The sequence below is a fragment of the Piliocolobus tephrosceles genome, chromosome 2 (assembly GCF_002776525.5).
Source record: "Piliocolobus tephrosceles isolate RC106 chromosome 2, ASM277652v3, whole genome shotgun sequence".
NCBI lineage: Eukaryota > Metazoa > Chordata > Mammalia > Primates > Cercopithecidae > Piliocolobus > Piliocolobus tephrosceles.
Genome location: NC_045435.1, coordinates 10,526,707 through 10,539,048, shown reverse-complemented (window position 1 = coordinate 10,539,048; position 12,342 = coordinate 10,526,707). Strand labels below are relative to the sequence as shown.

The following is a 12,342-nucleotide window of genomic DNA, read 5'->3' as shown; positions in this document are numbered from 1 at the left end:
AGCTTCAAAAAATATTTCATAAATATTTATTGATAAAATTATCATTTCTATCTCTTAAGAATATTGGATTAATCAGAAGTATATATGAAGTTAATCATTTTTGTCGAGTACTTAGGTACTTACAATGAACCTAAGTACAAAAGTACCTAAGTACATTGGATCGATATAATGTATTTCAGAGCTGAAAGATTTATGTTCCCAATGTTACCTTAAAACTCTGTGTGATGCATCATAAGGTTCTTTACTGCTATGCTAACAGCAATTTTAGTTTACTATTCTGTGGAATATAATGTGCAATATTCAGGGATAGATTTTTTCCTTGAAGTTTGCTAAGCAAATGACTATGAAGCATTGCTATTTAGTTAGCCTTGAATATTCTTTTTCTTTATTTTCCTTAAGAAAAGTGTAATGAAACTTTTTCTAAAGGTTGTTTGAAATAATAGGGTAAGTTTATTACACTGTTTTTGGCCTATTACACAGCAGTGATTGCACCAAATCTGCATAAATGCATATGGTTTTTTATAAGCAGTTTTACAGAAAGAATGTAGTACATCTAAATTACACTCTGGGTAATTAATAATTTGTGAGATTAAAAAAATGGAATGTAGAAGAAATTCCCAACCTGGGTCAGCAGTTTAAAACAATTCTTCTAACTTCTGCTAATTTGATATTCTAAGATAATTTTTAACAATTGGAGATCAGCACCATGGGATTATTATAAAAGAATAATGCCTCTGCTTTGAGAATTTTCCCTTTATATATGTACTTACATGTTGTGTTCAAGAATCACTAAATAGAAATATGCTATACAAAATTAAATAATGTAACCTATTATAATTTTATTCAAGTCAGATTTTCATATCTGGCACCCTATAATTTCTATTGTTAAGTCAATTAATGCAGATAAACTTCATTTAAAACCATTGGAATGGCCGATGATCATGGATATAATTTCACATGTAGGATTCTGATGTCAAGCAAGCTTTGACCTTCCAAGAACCATTTCCATAGAACTGAAATCCTAAATAGAGCTATAATTTTAATTGAAATATGAAAGTCTAATATATTTTGAAAAACCAGGTCAAAACATATATCATTGTGAAGTATTAAAGCAACATTAACGGTCCAAAATAACCTAATAAGGTATGTACAGAATCATAGTCTTAAATGCTTCTCTGCAAATTTTATTTCCATGTTATATATCTTTTTTTTTTTTTTTCTTTTTTTGAGATGGAGTCTCACTTAGTCACCCAGGCTGGAGTGCAGTGGCGCGATCTCAGCTCACTGCAAGTTCCGCCTCCTGGGTTCACGCCATTCTCCTGCCTCAGCCTCCCAAGTAGCTGGAACTACAGGCGCCGCCGCCACGCCCAGCTAATTTTTTGCATTTTTAGTAGAGGAGGATTTCACTGTGTTAGCCAGGATGGTCTTGATCTCCTGACCTTGTGATCCACCCACCTCGGCCTCCCAAAGAGCTGAGATTACAGGCGTGAGCCACCGTGCCCAGCCTCCATGTTATATGTCTTTAATAAGAAATAACTCTTCTCCAGATTTCTGTGTGAAGATTGTGCTTCTGTACAAACCAACACTCCACCAGATACTTTCTTGTCATGGTCACTGATAAATTTTCTATTAAAAATCTAGTATACTTTGAGTGGTCTTTGTCTTAGTGGATCTTTCAGCATCATTTAATATGCTAAATACTTTCTCCTTCATTAGTAATTTCCTTTTGTAATGTGTACAGGACATCACACTCTCAGGAGTTTTGTCTATCAGTGTACATGAACATATACAGTTTGAATATTCATTTATTTCATACATGATATTTATATCAATTCATACATGAATACACAAATATTATACCTTTTAATTAAGTAGAATGTTAATCAGAGTCAGGGCTATAGACTTTATTGTTAGTTACAGCAAAGATAAGTGATTTTATTGGATCTGTAAATAGCCTCTTTTTATTAAAGTGCTTCTCCATTAACGGATGCTTCCTCAGCAGCCTGGATATTACTTCACCTCTTCAGTTCACTGTCTCTTGACACAGACACATATTCTAAATACCGTTTTCCTTTCCTGCCTCTTCACACACATACACACACACACACACACACACACACACACACACACAGAGAAAGTACCTCTTAGTTGTAAACCTGAGTTTTCATCCTAACTTATAATTGTGTGCACTAGCGTAATGTCCAGTGACTCATGTGATGTTTACAAGCTTCAGCTAAGTCATCTGATATGTCTGTGTTCACCTGAGTCATGCTATGGCTAGGTTAGGAGATTGCTAAAAGTTTACATATTTTCCATCTCATGTGATATATAGAATCATGACTTCAGCAGGAGTAGCTCTCCAATTAGTGGAAGCATTCAGAGTTGTTTTAGTTATAATGTAAGCTTTATTATTATTAATTTGTATATTTAACAAATATAAAGAACCAACTTCAATCCCTGGTGTGGGAACATCCTATGGGATGCTTGTGTGGGAAGCTCTATGATGAAAAAGATACCATCCTTGTCCTAATAGAGTTTACATTCTATGTAAATTTATCTTGATTCAAAGCCTTCATGTGGTCCAACACAACTTTTCACATACTTTTGGTGTTGATTCTTCTGTTTTCTTTGTAAACTCAGATGAGTCAGTTCCCTCCTTTAAATCAGCTTCCTCATCCATAAATCAGGATAATATGCTTCCTTCTCTATAACATACAAGAATCAAATTAAATGTGGTTTGTGAGATTATTTTTCTGTGCTTGCTATATTTGCAAGTCCTATGTAACTAGCATGGTATTCATATATTGTTGAATATAAGACAGGATAATTAAGATAAATATTTGCAATCCCTTTATTTAGAAATCCTATACATCTTCAAAGATAATATTTGCAGTATTTTATTTATTATTTAAGTAAGAATCTCAATTTTTAAAGCCATTTAAGGCCTTTTGGACATACGGAAGACGAACTGTTTAATAAATTTAATCTTCAGAATATGTGACAGTTTTATGGGATAATCTATTCCTTCTTAGTAGAAATGATCTTTATTGCTATAGTATTTTAATCCTGTTAATAGGACAAATCCACCAAAAGTAAAAAAATTAATTGTAAAACTTACTTAGATTCAGCAGTTGTCTTCTAGATATACCACTGAATTCTTACTCTTTTTTATTAAATATCTTTGTAGTGTTAATAAAAAAGTTTTAAGTTTGCCCAGAGTGAAACAGAAATGTATCTGCACATGATGCATTTCGCTTCTTGTTTTATTCACCAAAACTAGTTTTAATTTAAATGCAGAGCCTTCACTTTGCTGCCGCAAAAACAGATTTATGTTATTAACTATATGCCTAGCAGCAGAATTCAGGGCACTAATTTTCTAAGTTTATGTCAGTATATTGATACAAAGTGAATATTTAAGTAGTTCTGAGGAAAATATAATATTAGAATAAAAAGACCTCTTTCACAGACTTTACTTTGATACAGAATATTAGATACATATGGTTTAAAAATTAAGCCACTGCAGAATTACACAATGAGATACCCCTGTACATTCAACAACTTTAGTTTATTTGGCTTATGCAAGGTAAGATGAAGAATGTTTGAAACAAATCACATATGTGCCATTTTGCAACTTTTCATTCTCAGCCATTCTGCATTCTTAATCTTAGAATGAAGTTGAAGATTTTATTTCCCTTTTTGGCTCTCTTTCCCATTTAAATTTAGTTGATTTGGAGGAATAGTTATTGGCATATACTACAAAGCATTGAGAACATATTATATAAAAAAACTTGGCTAGAAATTATAGATTTGTTATGATTTTATTGTTGTATGTTGTTTTAATCTATCTTTAAATTGTCTTTTACTTTTGGGAAAAAAATCTGAATAATAATATGCTGTATCATTTCCATATTAATCATCTACCAATGTAATGCTAGCTAATTTCAAAACGCAGTTGGTCTTTTGGATTCTGTATCTTTCAAATGGTCATTTGTTATATTCTATTTTCTGTGACCATTCTCCCTTTATATATTTATTATAAATGAACATTCTGAAGAAAAATAATCAAGAAAAATATTATCTCCACATATTTATGTCCTTTTTAGTCTATAACTGGAATCTGTTAGAAATTGAGGTAGAAATAAATTTAGGTCTTAATAGTTTTAGTATTCGAGGACATGGTCTTACAGCATGTAATTAACAAACATCAATACAGAAAAGGGAAGAGAGGAAAGAGATTTCAGAAACACACACACACACACACACACACACACACACACACACTCACATATTTAGGAAGCACAGGTAAAGACGAAAATACGTTTCTCCAGTAGTCCCAGTCTTCCATGTTATTAAAAGACTTCCTTTTCTGTTTTCTACTATCAGCATATTGAAGATTGGTTTTAACTGATATTTCATTTCCTTAAATCAGACCAGCCTTGCACCTGTTTAAGGTCCTAAGGCATCTAGGGTGTGACTTCCCCCTCCCTTTTCTCTCTGCGATACAGAGGTGAGCACATTGGTCTGAAGGTAATTGCTCTTTTCTTTTGCTATGTGTTTTGAGTATGTTATCAGGACTTATCCCTGCTTTTTGAAAATATAATTAGCTGTCCAATAGTCCATTCTGTGCTAAGAAACAAACTATCTGCTCCTATTTTAAAATTTCAAAATTTATTTTGGAAATAAAAGTTTATATTTCTGTTGAATTCTAAAGATTTTCAGAGGGAAGAAGATATAAATTTGAGAGATTTATGTAAGAACTTTGGAGGTATGTGTCCATTTCCCAGCATATTATCTGAATATTCTTTGCCTAAAAAGGCTGTTTGATTGCCTTATTTTGTTCTCCAAGAAAAGAAAGCCATCTGATTCCTCAATGACTGCCAGTTGCTTTAAGAATTAATTTCCTTGTTCAGACTTTCTATACCCAAAAGAAATCTGGTTTTTTGGCCTAGTTTATTTAGCTTGCTATAGAAACAAAAATTCATATGTGGATGGAGAAGGGTTTTTAGAGAATCCTCAAGCATGAATATTAAATAGATTAATTATCGCTCATAGCTATTCACATTTCCTATCACTTGTAACAAATATTCACTTCAAATGATACGGCCCCCAAAACACGAATCTTTGTGCACACACTTTTGGCAACTTTAGTCCTCACCATGTATATCCAGGAAGTAAAACTTTTTACCCTTTTTAAAACAAATATACATATAACTTACTTTTCAGCTGTGAAATATTTAGATGTACATAAGTTTGGTAATTGTAGCTATTACAGGTTTAAAATAATTCAGTCTGTCGTTATTATAAATATCTGTATCATTATAAATGAATCTGTCATTAAATCTGTACTATTAAGAATCTCTAGATTGCCGGGCAAGGTGGCTCACGCCTATAATCGCAGCACTTTGGGAGGCTGAGGGGGGCGGATTGCCTGAGGGGTCAGGAGTTTGAGACCAGTCTGGCCAACATGGTGAAACCCTGTCTCTACTGAAAATACAAAAAAATTAGACTGGTGTGGTGGCGTGCACCTGTAATCCCAGCTACTTGGGAGGCTGAGGCAGGGGACCTGCCTAAACCAGGGTGTGGAGTCTGCAGTGAGCCAAGATTGCACCACTATACTCCAGCCTGGGCGACAGAGCAAGACTCCATCTCAAACAAAAAAAAGAAGAATCTGTATATTATACTATATAATATAGATCCTGTATATTATATAATATATAATATACTATATACATAACTATATATAACATACGCAATCTATATTATATATAATATACTGTGTATATTTAATAAAATATTTAAAATATATTATTAATACAATAAATATGTATTTATAATTGTGTATTTGTAGTATGATTAATAATTATATAATGAAATTGTATTTATAATGTAATAAAGTTTTATTATACTTATAATTATAAATAATAAAATTGTATTATAATACAAATAATGTAATATTAAAATTTGTTAATCATTGACATATTAGTAAATTATTATGCCATAAAATTTTAAAACTTGGCTTTTTGAACTAGTTTATTTAGCTTGCTATGGAAATGAAAATTTATATGTTGATGGGGAAGGGTTTTTAGAGAATCCTAATATATAGGAATCTGTAAATTATATATGTCATTATAAATGCTTTTGTTATTAAATCTGTACTAAGTTGGTCAGTTTGGTCATGTGCTTGCTTTTACATAATAGGCACTGAACTAAAATATCCCAGTTCCTCTATCTTGTTTTTTTTTTAATTTATGTTTTTCATGTAATATTTAAAATATCAGTATATAAAATAACTCACCAATGTAGAAAGTATAAAAGAGCTCAGTAAAGCAAAAATCGAATTATACATGCTTCTACAGAATGGAATATCTTGCAAACTACATCTATTCTTATGTCCTGGAAAAATAGAACAGAGAGACTCATTTTGTCTTATGGTCATTTTATGAATCCTTTTTTTTTGGATCAAGGAATGACTATATGAGGAAGTTTTGCCAGAGTCTCTTGTTCAATGAAAGCTTTTGGTTATGCAAGAATCAGCTGTCCTTCGACAAGATGCCAGGAGGATTGTCTTAAGATCCATATAACAGTTTATTCATTCTAAGATGTACATGTTGAATACAGTGTGATAAAGTCACTGTGGTTGTAGGAGGAAATGAGAACAAGGCTTGGAAAGAAGTTTATTATACTCGTAAGTCCCAGAGAGGGGGCAGTGCATGCCATTCACGGCCACAGGGGAGCCACTATGTTTTGGTCAGGTGGTAGAAGACAGGAGTGCGGGGCAATCTAGGCTAAAGCCTTTTCTAGGGTTTCTGAGGGAAAGACAGGGTGGGGCAAAGTAAACACTTTGACGCTTGCTTAGTTTGAAAAATTCCTGTGGAATTTGGGCAATGGGGTGGTCTATAAGTGCCTGATACCTGCCCTATGATCGATCATCTAGGGCAGGGGAAATACTGGCTTGATGTGTGAGAGTAACACATCATAAGGAAGAATTTGGGGCTGTAGACTCGGAAGGGGCAGGTTTGCATATGAAGCCCGTGCTCCAGGCCCAGCTCTTTGCTATCTCTAATAATTGGCTAGCAATGAGAGGTACAGTCTCTCCACCCATACCATCTCCTCCCAGCAAGCTTTGTAAGAGGCCTTAACATCATAGAATACATAAAATAAAGTTAGAAGACCTAGTTCTAATTCTAGTCCATGAAACACTGGGTAATTAATTTTATTATTGAGTATTGGATTCCTTATTGTTATCATGAAAATAAAAATACCTGTCTTGTTTTATTGGACCGATGAAGACCACATCAGTTAGCATTTGTGAAAAAGTTTTGATGAATATAAATTCAGTATATAAATAGTGGCCTTAAAGATCATTACATCCAAGGTAACCTTGTAGTATTTGAAAGAAAGAACTCCTTGGAGTACAACTGATTCTTGCTTAACCAAAACTTCTCGTTGAGCAGGACACTTAGTTACAAAACTTTTCCATCCATCTCTTTGTAATCCATCTGTTCACTCCTCGATCCAAAAACCAGCTCACTCGTATAGTTCTTTGTTCTACTCATATAGGTCATGGAAACAGAAATAATTTGCAAGATTTTCTCCCCTGCAGAAACATGTATGATTTAATTTGCTTTATTTAGCTCTTTTCTACATTGTATGTTAGCATTTTATTGTAAGTCCCACATAAAATTTTTCTTAAGAAGCATACATGTGATTGAGGAGTTGTAATGTTTTGTGTTCATTACCTATTATGTAAAAGCTAGAAGCTGACAGAAGTAACCAATAGCAAAATTAATGACTGGTTTGATAATATACTTTATCTTGTAATTTGTACATTTACTAGATTTATGTACATCTAAGTATTTCACAGTTGGATAATAAATTATATGTTTGTTTTAAATAGGGGTAGGAACTTTACGTGGGACAGAACTAGAGTTGTCTAAAAGTATATGCATATAGCTTAGTTTTATAAATTAATTTCTATTCACTTTCCTCCCTCTGGCTTATTGAATTTTATAATTCTTTATGGTTCAAGTCCAGTGCATGCTTCTTGGCTGAGCCTTCCAAGCAACTCCAGTTCATGAGTGTTGCTGTCCTTTGAACACTTACTATATTTTACTATATAAACTATTAGATTGTTACACTCAAACCTGTGCTATCAATTAGGTATTTTAAATTTATTACCTTAATGTATTATAAACAAGTCCAATGAGAGCAAACTTTATATCCTCTTTCTTTACTTCCCTCGTAGAACTTAGATACTATAGATTCAGTAAATATTGTTAATTGCTTATTAACACATGATGTGTAGAGTTGACAAAGTACTTTATGAAGTTTAAAAAAAAGATTTTTGAAGTAAATGTTTACACTAACTACCTAATAATGAAGTGAAGCATAGGTTTTTAACTCTCTTTGCTGTTAAAGAAAAATTCCAGTAATCTTACAGTCCAAATTGGATTTTAAAAAGAATTATGATCATCTTTAGACCCAGGAAGGGAAGCCTCTACTTCATGCTAGAGCTTTAGATGGTCTTGCCTGTTCACTCCTCTGGCTACACTCCTCTTCATGAAGATATGGCATTGAAGGATAAGAAGATATGCCACTTAGATCTTATGGTTTCTTTCTGTACCATAGCACAGGTGTTCAAGACCCTAGACTTTCTTGCTCAAATGGCCTCAAGTCTACTTTTAGGAGCTTCACAGATTCTTGCTGGGATTCATCCTCCAAAGGATACTCTGTGACACTGGTGTGCTCAGCCTAAGTGGACTGGAGGACTAAAGTTGGCAGCTTTTTGAAACAGGGAAAAGACAGCTTATGTATGAGATGCTCATATATGTGCATATGTGAAATCTCTCAGGATGTGAGATAGAACTAGAGTCAGGTAAGGGCAGAGAAGTGGGATTAACTGAGGTTAAGAGCTGGCTCTCTATAGGCCACCACATGCTGCCATGGGGTTCTTAGGAGTCCAAGTATTTCAACTATGAAACTGGACTGTCAGGTTGTTATGAAAGTATCTTTACAAAGTAGACTGATACTATATATTTTAAGTTTGATCTAATTTAAATAATGGAACTGTAGGCTATTATCTTAAATGAAACAACTGAGACACAGAAAGACAAATACTGTATGTTCTCATTTATAAGTGGGAGCTAAATAATGTGTACATGTAGGTCTACACTGTGGAATAACAGACAGTGGAGGCTTGGAAAGGTGAAAGGGTAAAAGGGGGGTAGGTGATGAAAAATTACTTAATGGTGCAATGTACTTTATTCCGGCAATGGGTACACTAAAGCCCTGACTTCACCAATATGCAATATATTAGTGTAACATGTAGTAGTAATTATTGTAATATGTATTATATATATTTATACAAATAAAAAAAAGATTTATCATTTAAAAATATTTAGGCGTGTGGTATGTGAGCTGCCATACTCATATGCTTACCTTGGGATCTCTACTTTTTAGAGACCCTATTTATTTTAACACTTGAAATTATAACTAAAAGGTTAAAATTGACCCCTTGAACAGCATGGAGACTGACCTATGTGTTATTGAAATCCATGTATAACATTTGACTGTCCAGAAAATTTAACTGCTGGTAGTCTACTGTTGATCAGAAGCCTTATTGGTAACATAAACAATTGATTAACACATAGTTTGTATATTATATATTATACATACTGTATTCTTAAAGTAAGCTAGAGAAAATGTTATTAAGAAAATCCTAGCTGGGCATGCTGACTTATGCCTGTAATTCCGGAAATTTGAGAAGCCAAAGCAGGTAGATCACCTGAGCTCAGGAGTTTGAGACCAGCCTGGGCAACATGGCAAAATCCCATCTCTACCAAAAATACAAAAAATTAGCTGGGTGTGGTGGTGCATGCCTGTAGTCCCAGCCACTTTGGAAGCTGAGGTGAAAGAATTTCTTGAGCCTGGGACATGGAGGTTGCAGTGAGCTGAAATTGCACCACTTTGCTTCAACCTGGGTAACAGAGTGAGACCTTATCTCAGAAAAAGAAAAGAAAATCGTAAGGAAGAGAAAATGTATTTACTATTCATTAAATGGAAATGGACGATCATAAAGTGGCCTTCATCCTTGTTGTCTTTATGTTGAGTAGGCTGAAGAGTAGGGTAAAGTGGAAGGGTTGGTCTAGCTGTCTCAGAGGTGGCAGAGACTGAAGAAAATTCACTTGTAAGTGGACTTCCATAGCTTAAACCTGTGTTCTGGGGTCTTTATATATAAATGCAGTATTTCCAAAAGGAAAAGTATGCCTGAAATGTGATATGATTTCTATATCTACTGATGTTATGTTTTATGGCAAATTTCATAGGCATTTAGATCTATATCAATCTTGAATTTACATTCTTGTTTTAGGGAATCAGATCCAAATTTGTATATCTAATATAACTTTCTATATTCTTGAATAAGATGAAATTTACCAATTATGTCTGTTTTGACTGTTTTGTTACCTAAATCTAATTCTAATTTATTTTAAGTAAAAGAAGAAATATTATTTTTCATCAAACATCACAAACTTAGTGTAAAACAATATGCATCATTTTGCCATGTATTTATGCACTGTATTTGAGAAGACTCACCTTTCCAAATATCTGTGTATATTTTTGTACTTCTGTATTTCTTGGTTTATATTGGTTCTGATTAGAGAATACATGTATTTTTTTCACTTCAGACCCTTCTCTCCTTCTGAACATCTCCCCAACTGAATGTATTTGTAAATAAGGAAATGTTCTAATTTCATAAATGATATTTTCAAAGTTTTTCATATTTGAGTTAAAGTTAATCTCATCTTTTCAGAGTTGATCTTTTGATGAACATGGTTAATGCTTTCTATTAATATGAAGCAATGTAGCCTGAAGATACTAATTAAAGCAGCATTTACTGGGAATATAGTTATTTACTCCTATATGGGAGAGTAAAGTATGTAGTATAGACATTGGTATATGCATTCCCTGATAAATGAAATCAACTCTAATTATAAATGTATTCAAAATAAAAATCATCATTGGATGAGTACATGCTCTCCTATGGGTAAAATACTTAGATTTTTAGACATTGATTTTGACAGTTTAAAAGTATATCATATTTTTTGCTATTATCTTGGTTCACAGTTACATTTAGAATGATTGTGTTGTGGTTCCAATGAGCTGTGACAGTGCTGGTTTGCCTTCAAGTGTCCGCAGAGTAATGTAAGACCCATTATACATTAGGATGAAAGGCATTTAGATGGGAAATCTCATGTATATTCCCTTGAGATTATTGAATCACCCCTGATAAAAAATGTGTGTATTTTGTAAAATTAAATATACAGTTGAAAGGAACTTATTGTTTTCTCTGGAAAATGCCCTCTGGATTTCCAGCAAGGAACTTGCAAAAAATATTTTTTGGATAAAATATTGTGTTTAAGTTTGCATGATGGATAATATGAATTATTGTAGAAATGTACAGTAGTTAATTAAAAGTACTTTGTGTCATAATGGTCCTATATACAGAGGAAAGTAGGCATTCTCTTAGAAAGTATACTAATGAAATTGAACTGGCCTTGATTTAGTAACTCTCTATAGCCAGTTAAAATGAGAAACTGCAAACAGAATATATTAAATAATCTTATTATAAATAACTGAAGTATGTTATCAATGAATAGAACCCTTATTCACCCTTATTCACTATAGCAAACCATTTGTCATTTTCAGTATACTCAAATAGAAATGATAAAGTATGATTACTAGCATGTGTTTCCAAACATGCTATAAGGTTACCTGAATGTTTTTCATGTATTGAAAATGATCAATTATAACTATACAAATAAAATGGAGTTATAATCTAAATTTACAGTATAGAAGTATGCAACATTAAATGAATAAATATTGACAATCTAAACTGCTTTCAGGGTACTCAGATATTTTTATTAAATCTCTTAAAAACAGAGTCTTTCCATGCAATCAAGTGGCAAACTGCTTGTACAGAAACATACAGAAGTGAAAATAATCCAGTGATCTAGCTCAGAGTAAAAGCCAAAGGACTTAAAATGCATAATAAAGACTTTTGGTTTGGCTGCTCTCTGACCCTCTATTCTTAGTACTTAATGTGCTTTCAGTGCCCACTTATGCTATTCTTCAAATATACCTACACACTCCTGCCTCAGGTTATTTATATTTACTGCTTCCTCTTTGCAAGTTTCATTGTCTCATGTCTAAGACAATGCTTAAATGTCACTACCTCAGTAAGCCTTTTCTAGACACCCACTTAAAATTATAACCCTCTTCTTAATCTCCTTGCCCCATTTTTCCCCATTGTACTTTCTACCATATTATTTAGTTTTCCTCATT

The 12,342-nt window shown here is 33.1% G+C and overlaps 1 protein-coding gene across 2 annotated transcripts in view; it reads left to right on the top strand.

The window, feature by feature from the left end:
• EPHA6 (EPH receptor A6) overlaps positions 1-12,342 on the top strand; it is a 941,742-nt gene that overhangs the window by 140,698 nt on the left and 788,702 nt on the right. The window lies entirely within an intron of this gene.